Raw genomic sequence first — 17668 nt, 5'->3', positions numbered from 1 at the left:
GAAAAGCTGCAGGTGCAGCCAGGAGTGGGATGGAGAAAAAAAATCAGTCCCACTCAGACCTCTACTTGACACCCCGGTCTGAAGTGAATTGCAATTTCAGAGAAACATGGTATCGGGAGACCTGTCATTTGCTGGGTGAAGCATCATGTTCTGTTAGCTTTCACTTACATTACGGCTGTGAAAGAAGCGCAAACAAGTGAGGGTTTCACATTGAACAGGAACGACTTATGGTGAGCTAAGGTGGCTCAGTGTGCTATTAGCACTGGAGATGGCTAGGTACACAAGAAGTGGAGGTACAAATCCACCGTCCTTAAAACATAAGCAGTAATTATTGTTTCCCTCTGTGTTTTGGAACTGTCAAACCAGTTTTTTGACACTGGGCTGGTATGAGTCTGGGCGAGAGCACCTGAAACAGTAAGCAGAGACAGCACATTAAAATACTAATAACAGCTGTCAGTGCGATTCTAAAGGATGTTTTGTAGAATACTTCTCCTGAAAGGGAAGAAGATAGATGATAGCAAATAGCACCGCTTTTGTTGACATTAACCCCCTATTCTGCACGCACATCAGAAACCAATGTCTGATGGTTCAAAGCAGATAGAGTACAGACTCTATATCACGTTTTTGGCTTCCTCAAGAAATGCTGGTGGCCATGACAGAAGCCAAACGCAAGTTGGCTTGGGGGTGTGGTTTGATGTGGGTGTTTCTTGGGTATGTCCTTGCCACCACCAAGACACACCCATCTGTCAGAACCTTGACAACAGCTGTTTCGCCCCACTCAATCACGACAGATGTATGGTGAGATGCCAGGGGAAGCGTTGAATACATCAGTAGCCTACAGAGTAATATGAGAAAGCAATTGCTGAATTTATGTAGATGTTCAAAAGTAAGTGTTTTGATAACTTTCAAATGTAGGAACAAATCCATGTAGAATAAATAACCCTTTACATAATACAACAGAAGCATTGTTCCGCTAATATAACAATGTGCACTTTTCATTGTCATTCCCAGCTGATACAGATGCCTAGCGGCTAGAGGTCTACCGATTATGATTTTTCAACGCAGATACCGTATTGGAGGACCAAAAAAAGCAGATACCGATTAAAATCGGCCGATTTGTTTTATTTGTAATAATGACAATTACAACAATACTGAATGAACACTTATTTTAGCTTAATATAATACATCAATAAAATCAATTTAGCCTCAAATAAATAATGAAACATGTTCAATTTGGTTTAAATAATGCAAAAACAAAGTGTTGGAGAAGAAAGTAAAAGTGCAATATGTGCCATGTAAAAAAGCTAACGTTTAAGTTCCTTGCTCAGAACATGAGAACATATGAAAGCTGGTGGTTCCTTTTAACATGAGTCTTCAATATTCCCAGGTAAGAGTTTTAGGTTGTAGTTATAATAGGACCATTTCTCGCTATACCATTTGTATTTCATTTTCCTTTGACTATTGGATGTTCTTATAGGCACTTTAGTATTGCCAGTGTAACAGTATAGCTTCCGTCCCTCTCCTCGCCCCTACCTGGGCTCGAACCAGGAACACATCGACAACAGCCACCCTCGAAGCATCGTTACCCATTGCTCCACAAAAGCCACGGCCCTTGCAGAGCAAGGGGAACAACTACTCCAAGTCTCAGAGCGAGGGACATCACCGATTGAAACGCTATTAGCGCGCACCCCGCTAACTAGCTAGCCATTTCACATCGGTTACACCAGCCTAATCTCGGGAGTTGATAGGCTTGAAGTCATAAACAGCTCAATGCTTGAAGCATTGCGAAGAGCTGCTGGCAAAACGCATGAAAGTGCTGTTTGAATGAATGCGTACAAGCCTGCTGCTGCCTACCATCGCTCAGTCAGACTGCTCTATCAAATCATAGACTTAATTATAACACACAGAAATACGAGCCTTTGGTCATTAATATGGTCGAATCCAGACACTATCATTTCGAAAACAAAACGTTTATTCTTTCAGTGAAATACGGAACCGTTATGTATTTTATCTAAAGGGTGGCATCCTTAAGTCTAAATATTGCACAACCTTCAATGTTATGTCATAATGGGGCTACCTTGGCAAACATGTCAGAGTGGACATACCTTCCTGTGTGGTGTCCCGTATAGAACAGGAGTTCCCTGATCCTGATGCACAATACAATTTGACTGATACCATTCAATTCACTAATAAAAAAAAGACAGTACAAATCAAAATTGTGTAGTAAAATTTGAACGCCAGGTCTTTCCATTCAGAGACATCAGTATCAAGGCTGTCTGTCAGTCTGGACTTGGAAGTCTCCATGTGCTGGTTCCATACATGTTTCTGTGAACACATGCACACAGTCACTGTTTTATTACCAATGGCAGTTAGGATCAGTACTATGTTGAAGCTTGAACAGGTCAGATTGAACCTTGCCAATTATGGTCTCCCCATTAATTGACTGAGGCTGCAGTCTGGCAATAGCATCTCCAGTCCACCTGTAGAAATAGGCAGAGTTGAGGCAAAGTTCATCACTGACACATGGAATGAAAAGGGTGTTGTATTACTGGACATTTGTGATGTACTGTATTATTAGTCATCACCTCATTGTGGATGTGTTGAGTGCCAGGTCTCTTTGTACCTCATGTATCTGTGAACACATACATACAGTCACTGTTCTATTACCAATGGTAGTCAGGGATACGTAATATCTGACACAAAAACATATACTATGTTCAAGTTTGAACAGGTCTGACTAAACCTACATAATTCTGTTCTCCCCATTGACGAATGTTGGTGAGCAGGCAAGAGGTGAGGCCTTTGACAGAGCCCCATTGATGGGCATTGTAGCAAAGAGCAGCTCCTGGCCTCTCACCAAAAATACTGGTCGGACACACACAGACCATTGATTACATTTTTAAGGATGGTTATGATTAGCCTGGTGGAACCAACCTGTTCGCTGCGTTCACCTTTCTATTTCACTTCAGTTATTATAAAATGTAAAGTGAAAAAGATAGAAGACAGCGATCAGGCTGGTTCCACCAGACGAGGGTTATGCCCTGGACATTATATGCATCCAAGTAGAAAACAAGCAACAACTAAAATGTCAGTTTACATAAATGATGTTTCACAATTGGGTTATCAAATGTATTAAAGTAATGAAGTGGGTTACCTTGTGTATTTGTACAAATAAGGAGCCTGTGAAATCTGTTCCTGTTGAAGGTTGCTTGCCGGATTCTTGCCCACAGGTGGCTGACCGTTCCATTCACAGGAATGCTTACAGAGAGGGCATGTCTGCATGATGCTGATGAGGGCCCCATTGCTGGTCTTCCCTATGCTGCATGTTCAGCTGCAAATTGCAGCAGGCAATCTTATGTGGTGGTGATGACTGGGAGGGCCTGCGACAGGGTGATATAATAGACAGCCAAGTGGTGAATTGCATTTAGTTCTAAAGAAAGGACAAAGCATTTTTGTTAATGCACTTCACAACCAAAATGACTACTAGTTGTAGCTGCTTGACTGGGGGAATGAGCCTACTAGTTTATCAAGCAGAGTATTTTTTAATACAACTTTTCACATAACACATTGCCTGTCATTGATGAAGCCGCCTGTGTCATCAGGGCAGTAACTCGGGTCACTATCAGAGAGCTCATAATGGTGTGTCCTTTTCACAGGAATCAAGGAAGACTCTGGCAACAACGGAGGTGGTGTCACAAGGGTACTTGTGTCGCATGACACTTTTATGCTGAGGTCTTGCCTGACAAGCTGTGAAAATAGCAAGTGAACAATTATTTAAATTATTTCTGGCGGTCCCTAAACCACTGCAATCACATTGCTGGACGACATGTTATGATACCCACCTTCGCTCCTTCTCGTAGGTCCCGGCATCCGTTCATGACCAGGCGATCAGTCTGGTACCCAACTGTGCACTTTGAAAAACAGGGTCAACGATTGTCATCATCTCTCGATTATAAACATAGCTCGGAAAATAGCGTCATTTGGTTTGGAAGCTCATTCTATGCTTTACAGATGCAGACTGAATGGCTCCAGATTGGATTGGATTCTGGCCGGTGTGCACGATGCAACCAACTTTGACATGTTTTGCTATGGTCCTGGGTTGGTTTGAGTTTGTTGCTGCTAGTTAGTACACTGTTGTTGTCAGACATGGGTTAGCTAGTACCACAATAGCTGCATCAAATACTTAGTGCCTTCGGAAAGTACTCAGACCCCTCAACTTTTTCCAAATTTTGTTACGTAAACAGCCTTATTCTAAAATGGATTAAATAAAACCTCAGCAATCTACACACAATACCCTATAATGACAATGCGAAAACAAGTTTAGAAAAGTATTAATAAAAACAGAATCCCCTTATTTAGGCACACACCTGTCTATATAAGGTCTCACAGTTGACAGTGCTTGGCAGAGCAAAAACCAAGCAATGAGGTCGAATGAATTGTCTGTAGCGCTCCGAGACAGGATTGTGTCGAGGCACAGTTCTGGGGAAGGGTACTAGAAAATGTCTGCAGCATTGAAGGTCCAAGAACACAGTGGCTTCCATCATTTTTAAATGGAAGACGTTTGGAACCACCAAGACTCTTCCTAGAGCTGTCCGCCCGCCCAAACTGAGCAATCGGGGGAGAAGGGCCTTGGTCAGGGAGGTGAACAAGAACCCGATGGTCACTCTGACAGAGCTCCAGAGTTCCCCTGTGGAGATTGGAGAACTTTCCAGAAGGACAACCATCTCTGCAGCACTCCACCAATCAGTCTTTATGGTAGAGTGGCCAGACAGAAACCACTCGGTAAAAAGGCTCATGAGAGCGCTTAGTTTTCCAAAAAGGCATTGACCATGAGAAAATATTTTCTGGCCTGATGAAACCAAGATTGAACTCTTTAGCTTGAATGCCAAGCGTGCCGTCTGGAGGAAACCTGGCACCATCGCTACGGTGAAGCATGGTGGTGGCAGCATCATGCTGTGGGGATGTTTTTCAGTGGCAGGGACTGGGACACTAGTCAGAAATGAGGGAAAGATGAACGGAGAAAAGTACAGAGAGATCCTTGATGAAAACCTGCTCCGGAGCACTCAGGACCTTGGAAGGTGAACCTTTGCGCCAGTCTAACAGGATAACGACCCTAAGCACACAGCCAAGACAATGCAGTGGTGGCTTCGGCACAAGTCTCTGAATGTCCTTGAGTGGGCCCAGCCAGAGCTCAGACTTGAACCCGATCAAACGTCTCTAGAGAGACTTGAAAATAGCTGTGCAGCAACGCTCCCAATTCAAACCCGACAGAGCTTGAGGGGATCTGCAGAGAAGAATGGGGGAAACTCCCCAAATACAGGTGTGCCAAGCTTGTAGCGTCATACCCAATACGACTCCAGGCTTTAATCACTGCTAAAGGAGCTTCAACAAAAGTACTGAGTAAGTAAAGGGGCTGAAAACTTATGTAAATGTGATATTTCAGTTGTACATTTTTTTATAAATTAGAAAACATTTCTAAAAACCTGTTTATGCTTTGTCATTAGGGGAAAGTGTGTAGACTGATGAGGGAAAAAACAACAAATGCAATCCATTTTAGAATAAGGTTGTAATGTAACAAAATATGGAAAAAGTCTTGGAGGCCATTGTGACTTTGTCTAAATTACACTAAGAGTGGCTTGGAAATACGATGACATTGCTAAAGTAGGCAAATAATTAGTAGGAAATATATATTATGATGTCGTCAAATTTACTTTAGAGAGATGCCAATGTTTCCATTATTGTTACTAGCAAAGTTTTTCAAAAATAGCTAACATTAGCATTGGTAGCTATCTAAAATACGGTGGTCCCTCAATCTTAGTTAGCTGGCTAAAGTTATATTGCAACTAAAGTCAATCTGGCTCACAATCATGACAAAAGGTTTTCCTAATAATTATTTGCCTTCTTTTGAAATGATAGTGTTTCCAAGCCAAATCCGGGTTGTATTGAGGTAGGCTAACGTTAGCCAGCTTGCTAGTTAGGGTAGCTAGCTTGCTAAATGTCAGCTATGCTAGCGATGAGAGTGAAAATGATTATCAAAATACACATAAGCAGATACATAACCAGCAGTCTATGGTCTACAGGTGTACTCACCACCACTGGGGACCAGCGAACTCCAACCACCTGTTCTGCATGATAGGGTCCTTCAGCAGGGCATGCAAACCAGATGGCTGTGCATCCTGCTTGAAGCAGTCATTGCATGGTCAATCCGTATTGGGCTTTTCAGTCTTAAATGTTTGATCCTTTGAACGCATTGGAGGTGATGAAATAACGGCGCCCCATTCAATGAAGGGAAGCGAAGTGGACGGAGGGGTGATTTGAACGTGGAGCTTGGCAAAAGGAGGCATGATTTGTTGACATAATTGTAACCAAACCGAACCTTCATTTACTCGTTGTGACCCACCCGTTGTGAACCCCAGCAATTGATCTCTCATGCGGTTTAAAAAGGTACAAAAATGTACTTCACTTCACCAGTTCAAAAGAAAAAAATGGGAAGCCAACTAGAAAACACATTCAGTCAAACAAAAAACGAATAGTTAAATTTGCCACGGCCTCCACTACCTCAGTTTACAGCAAATGTAGGGGCCAAACTTTTGACAGGAGATGAAAGCTACAGATTGCACATTTGAATAAAAAACTCAAAGCCCTGGTCACCATGCTATGACACTTTTTATTTTTATTTATTTTATTTAACCTTTATTTAACCAGGTAGGCAAATTGAGAACACGTTCTCATTTACAATTGCGACCTGGCCAAGATAAAGCAAAGCAGTTCGACACATACAACAACACATAGTTACACATGGAGTAAAACAAACATATAGTCAATAATACAGTGAAAAAAAATAAAAATAAGTCTATATACAATGTGAGCAAGTGAGGTGAGATAAGGGAGGTGAAGGCAAACAAATATATGTATAAATAAATAAAAATATAAAAGGCCATGGAGGCGAAGTGAGTACAACACAGCAAGTAAAATAAAAACTAAAAATAAAATAAAAATAAAAAAAATAAATAAAAAATAAATAAAAATAAAACAATGGAATGGTTGGTTTGCAGTGGAAGAAAGTGCAAAGTAGAGACATAAATAATGGGGTGCAAAGGAGCAAAATAAATTAATAAATAAATACAGTAGGTAAAGAGGTAGTTGTTTGGGCTAAATTGTAGATGGGTTATGTACAGGTGCAGTAATCTATGAGCTGCTCTGACAGCTGGTGCTTAAAGCTAGTGAGGGAGATAGGTGTTTCCAGTTTCAGAGATTTTTGTAGTTCGTTCCAGTCATTGGCAGCAGAGAACTGGAAGGAGAGGCGTCCAAAGGAAGAATTGGTTTTGGGGGTGACTAGAGAGATATACCTGCTGGAGCGCGTGCTACAGGTAGGTGCTGCTATGGTGACCAGCGAGCTGAGATAAGGGGGGACTTTACCTAGCAGGGTCTTGTAGATGACCTGGAACCAGTGGGTTTGGCGACGAGTATGAAGCGAGGGCCAGCCAACGAGAGTGTACAGGTCGCAGTGGTGGGTAGTATATGGGGCTTTGGTGACAAAACGGATGGCACTGTGATAGACTGCATCCAATTTATTGAGTAGGGTTTTGGAGGCTATTTTGTAAATGACATCACCGAAGTCGAGGATTGGTAGGATGGTCAGTTTTACAAGGGTATGTTTGGCAGCATGAGTAAAGGATGCTTTGTTGCGGAATAGGAAGCCAATTCTAGATTTGACTTTGGATTGGAGATGTTTGATGTGAGTCTGGAAGGAGAGTTTACAGTCTAACCAGACACCTAGGTATTTGTAGGTGTTCACATATTCTAAGTCAGAGCCGTCCAAAGTAGTGATGTTGGACAGGCGGGCAGGAGCAGGCAGTGATCGGTTGAAGAGCATGCATTTGGTTTTACTTGTATTTAAGAGCAGTTGGAGGCCACGGAAGGAGAGTTGTATGGCATTGAAGCTCGCCTGGAGGGTTGTTAACACAGTGTCAAAAGAAGGGCCAGAAGTATACAGAATAGTGTCGTCTGCGTAGAGGTGGATCAGAGAATCACCAGCAGCAAGAGCGACATCATTGATGTAAACAGAGAAGAGAGTCGGTCCAAGAATTGAACCCTGTGGCACCCCCATAGAGACTGCCAGAGGCCCGGACAACAGACCCTCCGATTTGACACACTGAACTCGATCAGAGAAGTAGTTGGTGAACCAGGCGAGGCAATCATTAGAGAAACCAAGGCTGTCGAGTCTGCCAATGAGGATGTGGTGATTGACAGAGTCAAAGGCCTTGGCCAGGTCAATGAATACGGCTGCACAGTATTGTTTCCTATCGATGGCGGTTACGATATCGTTTATGACCTTGAGCGTGGCTGAGGTGCACCCATGACCAGCTCTGAAACCAGATTGCATTGCGGAGAAGGTGTGGTGGGATTCGAAATGGTCGGTAATCTGTTTGTTGACTTGGCTTTCGAAGACCTTAGAAAGGCAGGGTAGGATAGATATAGGTCTGTAGCAGTTAGGGTCAAGGGTGTCCCCCCCTTTGAAGAGGGGGATAACCGCAGCTGCTTTCCAATCTTTGGGGATCTCAGACGACACGAAAGAGAGGTTGAAGAGGCTAGTAATAGGGGTGGCAACAATTTCAGCAGATAGTTTTAGAAAGAAAGGGTCCAGATTATCTAGCCCGGCTGATTTGTAAGGGTCCAGATTTTGCAGCTCATTTAGAACATCAGCTGACTGTATTTGGGAGAAAGAGAAATGGGGAAGGCTTGGGCGAGTAGCAGAGGGGAGGGCAGTGCTGTTGTCCGGGGTAGGGGTAGCCAGGTGGAAGGCATGGCCAGCCGTAGAAAAATGCTTATTGAAATTCTCAATTATAGTGGATTTGTCGGTGGTGACAGTGTTTCCTATCTTCAGAGCGGTTGGAAGCTGGGAGGAGGTGTTCTTATTCTCCATGGACTTTACGGTGTCCCAGAACTTTTTTGAATTTGTGTTGCAGGAAGCAAATTTCTGCTTGAAAAAGCTAGCCTTGGCTGTTCTAACTGCCTGTGTATATTGGTTTCTGGCTTCCCTGAAAAGTTGCATATCACGGGGGCTGTTCGATGCTAATGCAGAACGCCATAGGATGTTTTTCTGTTGGTTAAGGGCAGTCAGGTCAGGAGAGAACCAAGGGCTATATCTGTTCCTGGTTCTAAATTTCTTGAATGGGGCATGCTTATTCAAGATGGTGAGGAAGGCATTTTTAAAAAATGACCAGGCATCCTCTACTGACGGGATGAGATCAATATCCTTCCAGGATACCCCGGCCAGGTCGATTAGAAAGGCCTGCTCGCTGAAGTGTTTCAGGGAGCGTTTGACAGTGATGAGTGGAGGTCGTTTGACCGCTGACCCATTACGGATGCAGGCAATGAGGCAGTGATCGCTGAGATCTTGGTTGAAAACAGCAGAGGTGTATTTGGAGGGCAAGTTTGTTAGGATGATATCTATGAGGGTACCCGTGTTTACGGAATTGGGGTGGTACCTGGTAGGTTCATTTATAATTTGTGTGAGATTGAGGGCATCAAGCTTAGATTGTAGGGTGGCTGGGGTGTTGAGCATGTTCAAATTTAGGTCGCCTAGCAGCACGAGCTCTGAAGATAGATGGGGGGCAATCAGTTCACATATAGTGTCCAGAGCACAGCTGGGGGCAGAGGGTGGTCTATAGCAGGCGGCAACGGTGAGAGACTTGTTTTTAGAGAGGTGGATTTTTAAAAGTAGAAGTTCAAATTGTTTGGGAACAGACCTGGATAGTATAACAGAACTCTGCAGGCAGTCTTTGCAGTAGATTGCAACACCGCCCCCTTTGGCCGTTCTATCTTGTCTGAAAATCTTGTAATTGGGGATGAAAATGTCTGAATTTTTGGTGGTCTTTCTAAGCCAGGATTCAGACACGGCTAAAACATCCGGGTTGGCAGAGTGTGCTAAAGCAGTGAACAAAACAAACTTAGGGAGGAGGCTTCTAATGTTAACATGCATGAAGCCAAGGCTATTACGGTTACAGAAGTCATCAAAAGAGAGCGCCTGGGGAATAGGAGTGGAGCCAGGTACTGCAGGGCCTGGATTCCCCTCTACATCACCAGAGGAACAGAGGAGGAGTAGGATAAGGGTACGGCTAAAAGCTATGAGAATTGGTCGCCTAGAGCTACTAGAGTAGAGAGTAAAAGGAGGTTTCTGGGGGCGATAAAATAGTTTAAAGGAATAATGTACAGACAAAGGTATGGTAGGATGTGAATACAGTGGAGGTAAACCTAGGTATTGAGTGATGATGAGAGAGATATTGTCTCTAGAAACATCATTGAAACCAGGTGATGTCATCGCATATGTGGGTGGTGGAACTGAGAGGTTGGATATGGTATAGAGAGCAGGGCTAGAATCTCTACAGTGAAATAAGCCAATAAACACTAACCAGAACAGCAATGGACAAGGCATATTTACATTAAGGAGAGGCATGCTAATCGAGTGATCAATAAGGGTCCAGTGAGTAGAGGTTGGTTGGGGTCGTGGCGATCCAGACAGCTGGCCGGGTATATGGCTATCGGTAGCAGCATAGGATGGAGGTCTGTTTGTAGATACCTCGTGCGTTTCCGTCGGTAGGTTAGTGGGGTTCCGTGTAGTGGGGTTCCGTGTGGTAGAGGGGATCAATCCAAATTGGCAAAATAGATATAGTGACCCAAGGAAAAAATAAAATAAATAAATAATAATAATAATAATAGTTGTCCAATATACTTGTTCAAATAGCAGCCGATAAGACAGCTAACGATTAGCGGGCCTCAGATGAGCGTTCAGGTAACGTCGGGACGGAGGTGCCAGTTGGATAAATCCCTCGGGCAGATAACGTCGGCAGTCAGTCGCGGCAGTCAGTCGTGAAGGCCCGGTGGGGTTCCGTATCTGCAGCAGCAACAAAAGAAACGGGTCCGGATGGTGATGGAACTCCTCAGCTGGCTAGCTCCAGAATGATTAGAGTTTGCTCCGGGGTCGACGTAAGCCAATAGTCACACGGTTTGCAGCTAGCTAGCTGCGAAATCAAGGTACAAGTGTCCAGAGCCTGCGGCTGGAATCCGGGGAAACTGAGAGAAAAAAAGAGTCCCGGAATGCTCCGGTCCGAGTCGCGTTGCACAAAAGTGCCGGTAGATTATCGAGCTAAAGGAATAGCTGATGACCACTAAACGTGGGCAGCTGAAACACCAACGCTAGCCAGCAAACCGGCTAATTTCGGGGCAGCTACAGATTAGCTTCTGGCTAGCTATCGGAGTAGCTTCTGGTTAAGCTTTCAGGCTAGCTTCTGAATTAGCCCCTGGCTAGCTTCCACGATGGATTTTCAGATTGAGGTAAGTAATACTTTTTGTAATTGGTGAAGCGGGTTGCAGGAAAGCTTTTGCAGGAAAGCTTTTGTAGTTGAGTTCTTGGATAATAAAATAGATAAAAGATATGCGAAGAAAGGTGTAAATATATATATATACAGGACACGAACAATACGGAACAGAAAAAGACGTCTGAACTGCTAAGCCACCTTGGATTAGACTATAATGTACATAGTCCATCTGGTCCACTTCATTCGGGAGGAGGGGTTTCTGCTTTCCAGAGAGACTTACAGTAGTGAGTGCAAACATTTCACTTTCACTGCTCCACCTCACCTTCTTAGGGTCAAACATGACATTTCTGGATGGGATACTTTGTGTAATGCATATCGTCACGATTCACATCAGTCTTTGAACTTCAATGTGCTGCTAACCTGATAGATGCTAATGGAAAGCATAGGGACGTAGGGTTTTGATCAAAAACTAATTTCATTTGCCAAAATATTAAATTTTCACTGGAGTACCCATGTCTATTAACATTACAGTGCATTCGGAAAGTATTCAGACCCCTACCCCTTTTCCACATATTGTTACATTACAGACTTATTCTAAAATGGATTAAATAATTGTATGATTTGGAAAAGACACACACACAGCTCTCTATATAAAAGGTCCCACAGTTGACAGCGCATGTCAGAGCAAAAACCAAGCCATGAGGTCGAAGGAATTGTCCGTAGAGCTCCGAGACAGGATTGTGTCGAAGCACAAATCTGGGGAAGGGTATCAAAAAAATTGGTTTGGAACCACCAAGACTCTTCCTAGAGCTGTGCGCCCGCCCAAACTGAGCAATCGGGGGAGAAGGGCCTTGGTCAGGGAGGTGACCAAGAACTCGATCACCCTGTCAGAGCTCCAGAGTTACTCTGTGGAGATGAGAACCTTCCAGAAGGACAACCATCTCTGCAGCACTCTACCAACCAGGCCTTTATGGTAGAGTGTTCAGAAGGAAGCCACTCCTCAGTAAAAAGGCACAATACAGTCCACTTGGAGTTTGCCAAAACCACCTAAAGGACTCTCAGACCATGAGAAACAAGATTCTTTGGTCTGATGAAACCAAGATTGAACTCTTTGGCCTGAATGCCAAGAGTCACATGTGAAGGAAACCTGGCACCGCTCAACACCCGGCCAATACCATCCCTACAGTGAAGCATGGTGGTGGCAGCATCATCATGCTGTGGGGATGTTTTTCAGCAGCAGGGACTGGGAGACTAGTCAGGATCAAGGGAAAGATGAATGGAGCAAAGTACAGAGAGATCCTTGATGAAAACCTGCTCCAGAGCGCTCAGGACCTCAGACTAGGGCAAAGGATCACCTTCCAACAGGACAACGACCCTAAGCACACAGAAAAGACAACACAGGAGTAGCTTCAGGACAAGTCTCAATGTCCTGGAGTCGCCCAGCCAGAGCCCAGAGTTTAATATCTCTGGAGAGACTTGAGAATAGATGTGCAGCAACTCTCCCCATTCAACCTGACAGAGCTTGAGAGGATCTGCAGAGAAGAATGAGAGAAACTCTCCAAATACAGGTGTGCCAAGCTTGTAACGTCATACCCAAGAAAATCCAAGGCAGTAATCGCTGCCAAAGGTGCTTCAAAAAGTACTTTGTAAAGGGTCTGAATACTTATTTTTTATTAACAGTTGCAAACATTTCTAAAAACCTGTTTTTGCTTTGTCATTATGGGGTATTGTGAGTAGATTGATGGGGATTTTTTTTTTAATTCAATTTTAGAATAAGGCTGTAAAGTAAAAAAAATAAAATTGGAAGGGGCCTGAATACTTTCCGAATGCACTGTATGTTGCAGCTTCTCCAACATGGACAGTGCGATAAACCCTGTTGATGTTCTGCGGTGGTCGCTGCAGCAGGGAGGAGAGACAGACAATGGGTGCTAGTCACAGTCACTCGCTGTACTTATTATTATTATAATGTTTTTATTTTACACAGTGCAGCAAGTCTGAGCCCAGCACAATCAAATCAATTGCAGTCGGACTCCCTCTAGTAATATGTGTGTCTTATTTCATTAAACAGAGCGCTTAAAGCATCAGACAAGCTCAGTGCATATAGTTTATTTGATTAAAACGCATAGGATGTGTCAATATACAGTATGGAACAACACGTTTCAAAATGTTGACCAATTGATTGGTCAAAAGAACAGATGACTCTCGGTCGACCAAGATTTTTTTTTGTCGAGGACAGCCCTAATACATATAAACTACACGGTCTACATTCCCTTATCACTCTCCGGGGGTAATTATTCACAGCAGCAGAAAAACTATTTTTGATTCAATCATTCGGTAACAGTTATGTTGCATTACATTATGTGTGGTCTCCTCTCTCTTTGTGAGATATTTGGAAAGAACTGCCATTGTTTCAGCAGTGTTGCTTTATATACTGTAAGGATTGCTAAGGGATTATTGTACAATGGCACGTCTGGTGTTTTTACAACAGAACACCATATGTGATTAGTCCATTACTACTTCTATAGCGACTGTGTGGAGACAACCATTGTCTTGAATGATCCTATCCCACCCACAATCTTTGAGTGACTGACAAATAAGAGGGTTACACTAATGTGAGTAGAAAGAGTAGGGGCACTAGGGCAGAGTCAATCTCTGTAACCAAGTCTTTGAAAACTAGTGGAGAGAACAGAAAAAGAGACAAAGACCACATCCTTGACGACATTGCACATTCTGAACAGTGATGCACCGATTTGCCATTTTTGGCCGATACCAGATGAAGCTAGCTGGCTGCTTATAACGTTAGGTTTGGGCAACAGGGTTAAGTAGCTGGCTAGCTAATAATTTTCATGAACTGAAGTTCAATTTCAATAGGCAAACAACAAGTGGCTACCTAGCTAATACTTACTCACAAGGATTCCTAAATCATTGCTAAGAATAAGGAAAATGACTTCAGTTTCTACTGGTCATTCTTTTCAGGCTGGTTGTATTGGTGCTAGCTAGGTACTAAGCTAAAGCTAGCTACCCCAGAAGTTGCGGTTGAACAAATTATGCTTTATTACCAACGCGTTATTGTAAACAAATCGTTCGTTGACGGTATTTGCTTGTTTGCAGACTTTTTTTGTACAGCTTTGACAGTGCTATTGTATCTTTTTTGACACGCAAAGACCCAAACGGCGTTCCATAGTATGTATGTCGTGAAGCTAATAGCAGTGGCGCTATTACTGTGTAACTCCGGTGGGGCAACATCTGAAAAATAGCGCACCTGGTAGTGTGTAACGGTGCTCGACCAGTCGGCGAAAGCCAACATCACCCACGACAGAGAAGAGTCATGGCGTTAATGGATTTCGCCTTTGAGTTGTCTCGTTGAAATTTTCTTACTATTTCAATTGACTGCTCGATCCACACAGCAGACATTGTGTGGGCTAGGTTAGGAATGCCGTGTTGCACGTGTAGCGCAAAATTTTACGCAGCGTTATTACATCATGTAACTAAGTTATATAAACTCAACAAAAAAACAAACGTCCCTTTTTCAGGACCCGGTCTTTCAAAGATAATTCGTAAAAATCCAAATAACTTCACAGATCTTCAATGTAAAGGGTTTAAACACCGTTTCCCATGTGTGTTCAATGAACCATAAACAATTAATGAGAATGCACCTGTGGAACGGTCGTTAAGACACTAACAGCTTACAGACGGTAGGCAAATAAGGTCACAGTTATGAAAACGTAGGACACTAAAGAGGCCTTTCTACTGACTCTGAAAAACACTAAACGAAAGATGCCCAGGGTCTCTGCTCATCTGCGTGAACGTGCCTTAGGCATGCTGCAAGGAGGCATGAGGACTGCAGATGTGGCCAGGGCAATAAATTGCAATGTCCGTCCTGTGAGACGGACAGCTTATCTTCCTCGCAGTGGCAGACCACGTGTAACAACACCTGCACAGGATCGGTACATCCGAACATCACACCTGCGGGACAGGTACAGGATGGCAACAACAACTGCCTGACTTACACCAGGAATGCATAATCTCTCCATCAGTCCTCAGACTGTCCGCAATAGACAGAGAGGCTGGACTGAGGGCTTGTAGGCCTGTTATAAGGCAGGTCCTCACCTGACATCAACGGCAACAACATCGCCTATGGGCTCAAACCCACCATCGCTGGGCCAGACAGGACTGGCAAAAAGTGCTCTTCACTGACGATATGCGGTTTTGTCTCACCCGGGGTGATGGTCGGATTTGCGTTTATCGTCAAAGGAATGAGCGTTACACCGAGGCCTGTACTCTGGAGCGGGATCAATTTGGAGGTGGAGGGTCCGTCATGGTCTGGGGCGGTGTGTCACAGCATCATCGGACGGAGCTTGTTGTCATTGTAGGTAATCTCAACGCTGTGCGTTACAGGGAAGACGACATCCTCCCGGATGTGGTACCATTCCTGCAGGCTCATCCTCACATGACCCTCCAGCATGACAATGCCACCAGCCATATTGCTCATTCTGTGTGTGATTTCCTGCAAGACAGGAATGTCAGTGTTCTGCCATGGCCAGCGAAGAGCCCGGATCTCAATCCCATTGAGCACGTCTGGGACCTGTTGGATCGGAGGGTGAGGGCTAGGGCCATTCCCCCCAGAAATGTCCCAGAACTTGCAGGTGCCTTGGTGGAAGAGTGGGTTAACATGTCACAGCAAGAACTGACAAATCTGGTGCAGTCCATGAGGAGGAGATGTACTGCAGTACTTAACCTCTCTGGGGTAGGTGGGACGCAATCGTCCCACCTGGCCAATAGCCAGGGAAAATGCAGAGCGCCAAATTCAAATAAACTGATATAAAAATCAAACTTTCATTAAATCACACATGTAAGATACCAAATTAAAGCTACACTCGTTGTGAATCCAGCCAACATGTCAGATTTCAAAAAGGCTTTTCGGCGAAAGCATAAGATGCTATTATCTGATGATAGCACAACAGTAAACAAAGAGAGTAGCATATTTCAACACTGCAGGCACGACACAAAACGCAGAAATAAAAATATAATTCATGCCTTACCTTTGACGAACTTCTTTTGTTGGCACTCCAATATGTCCCATAAACATCACAAATGGTGCTTTTGTTTGATTAATTCCATCCATATATATCCAAAATGTCCATTTATTTGGCGCGTTTCATCCAGAAAAACACAGCTTCCAACTTGCGCGACGTCACTACAAAATCTCAAAAGTTACATGTAAACTTTACCAAAACATTTCAAACTACTTTTGTAATACAACGTTAGGTATTTTTAAACGTTAATAATCGATCAAATTGAAGACGGGATGATCTGTGTTCAATACAAAAAGAAAACAAACTGTCGCAACTTTTCTGGTAATGTGCCTCTCTCAAACAATTTACTTCAAGTGACTCATTTAAGATGGCCGTACTTCTTCATTACACAAAGGAAAAACCTCAACCAATTTCCAAAGACTGGTGACATCCAGTGGAAGCGGTAGGAACTGCAAACAAGTCCCTTAGGAATCTGGTTTCCCAATGAAACCTCATTGAAAAGACAGTGACCTCAACATAAAACTTCTGAATGGTTTGTCCTCTGGGTTTTGCCTGCTACATAAGTTCTGTTATTCTCACAAACATGATTCAAACAGTTTTAGAAACTTCAGAGTGTTTTCCATCCAAATCTACTAATAATATGCATATCTTATATTCTGGGGATGAGTAGCAGGCAGTTGAATTTGGGCATGCTATTTATCCAAAAGTGAAAATGCTGCCCCCTACCCCGAAGAAGTTAATGCAGCTGGTGGCCACAGCAGATACTGACTTACTTTTGATTTTGACCCACCCCCCCCCCCTTTGGTCAGGAACACATTATTCCATTTCTGTTAGTAACATGTCTGTGGTTCGTGTTCAGTTTATGTCTCAGTTGTTGAATCTTATGTTCATACAAATATTTACACACAAATATTTACACATGTTAAGTTTGCTGAAAATAAACGCAGTTGACAGTGAGAGGACGTTTCTTTTTTTTGCTGAGTTTAGATATGCACGGTAGCTTTGACATCAGTTCTTAACATCGGTGTTAAACTAGAAGGACATCGGTCCGATACCAATGTTGGCATTTTTAGCTAATATCGGACGATTCCGATATGTTCACCGATATTTCGTGCATCCCTAATTCTGAGTAATGGAATATGTGAGTACTAGCAAGTATTTACAATTAATAATATGATTTAGAACCCAAACACAGCAAGACTTATGCTTGCCGAGCCCCGCCTGCAACACACACAAGTCAAGTGGGTTGAACTATTGGCCACACGCACACAACCTTTCAACCCCCAGCTATTCCCAGTTCCCACAACAGTC

At 43.4% G+C, this 17668-nt stretch overlaps 1 protein-coding gene and 1 long non-coding RNA gene across 2 annotated transcripts in view; both read right to left on the bottom strand.

Annotated features, from left to right (window-relative positions):
• The window catches only part of LOC139538289 (collagen alpha-1(XVIII) chain-like), a 193989-nt gene that overhangs the window by 168798 nt on the left and 7523 nt on the right, over window positions 1–17668 (bottom strand). The window lies entirely within an intron of this gene.
• LOC139538290 (uncharacterized) lies at window positions 1059–7764 on the bottom strand. The gene is made up of 4 exons (XR_011667699.1): window positions 3843–7764; window positions 3155–3747; window positions 2586–2632; window positions 1059–2480 (listed from the first exon to the last, which is right to left on the bottom strand). It is a non-coding gene; the product is annotated as an uncharacterized lncRNA (long non-coding RNA).

Source organism: Salvelinus alpinus, chromosome 14, assembly GCF_045679555.1.
Source record: "Salvelinus alpinus chromosome 14, SLU_Salpinus.1, whole genome shotgun sequence".
Classification (NCBI taxonomy): Eukaryota; Metazoa; Chordata; class Actinopteri; order Salmoniformes; family Salmonidae; genus Salvelinus; species Salvelinus alpinus.
This window is presented reverse-complemented; position numbering and strand designations above follow the sequence as displayed.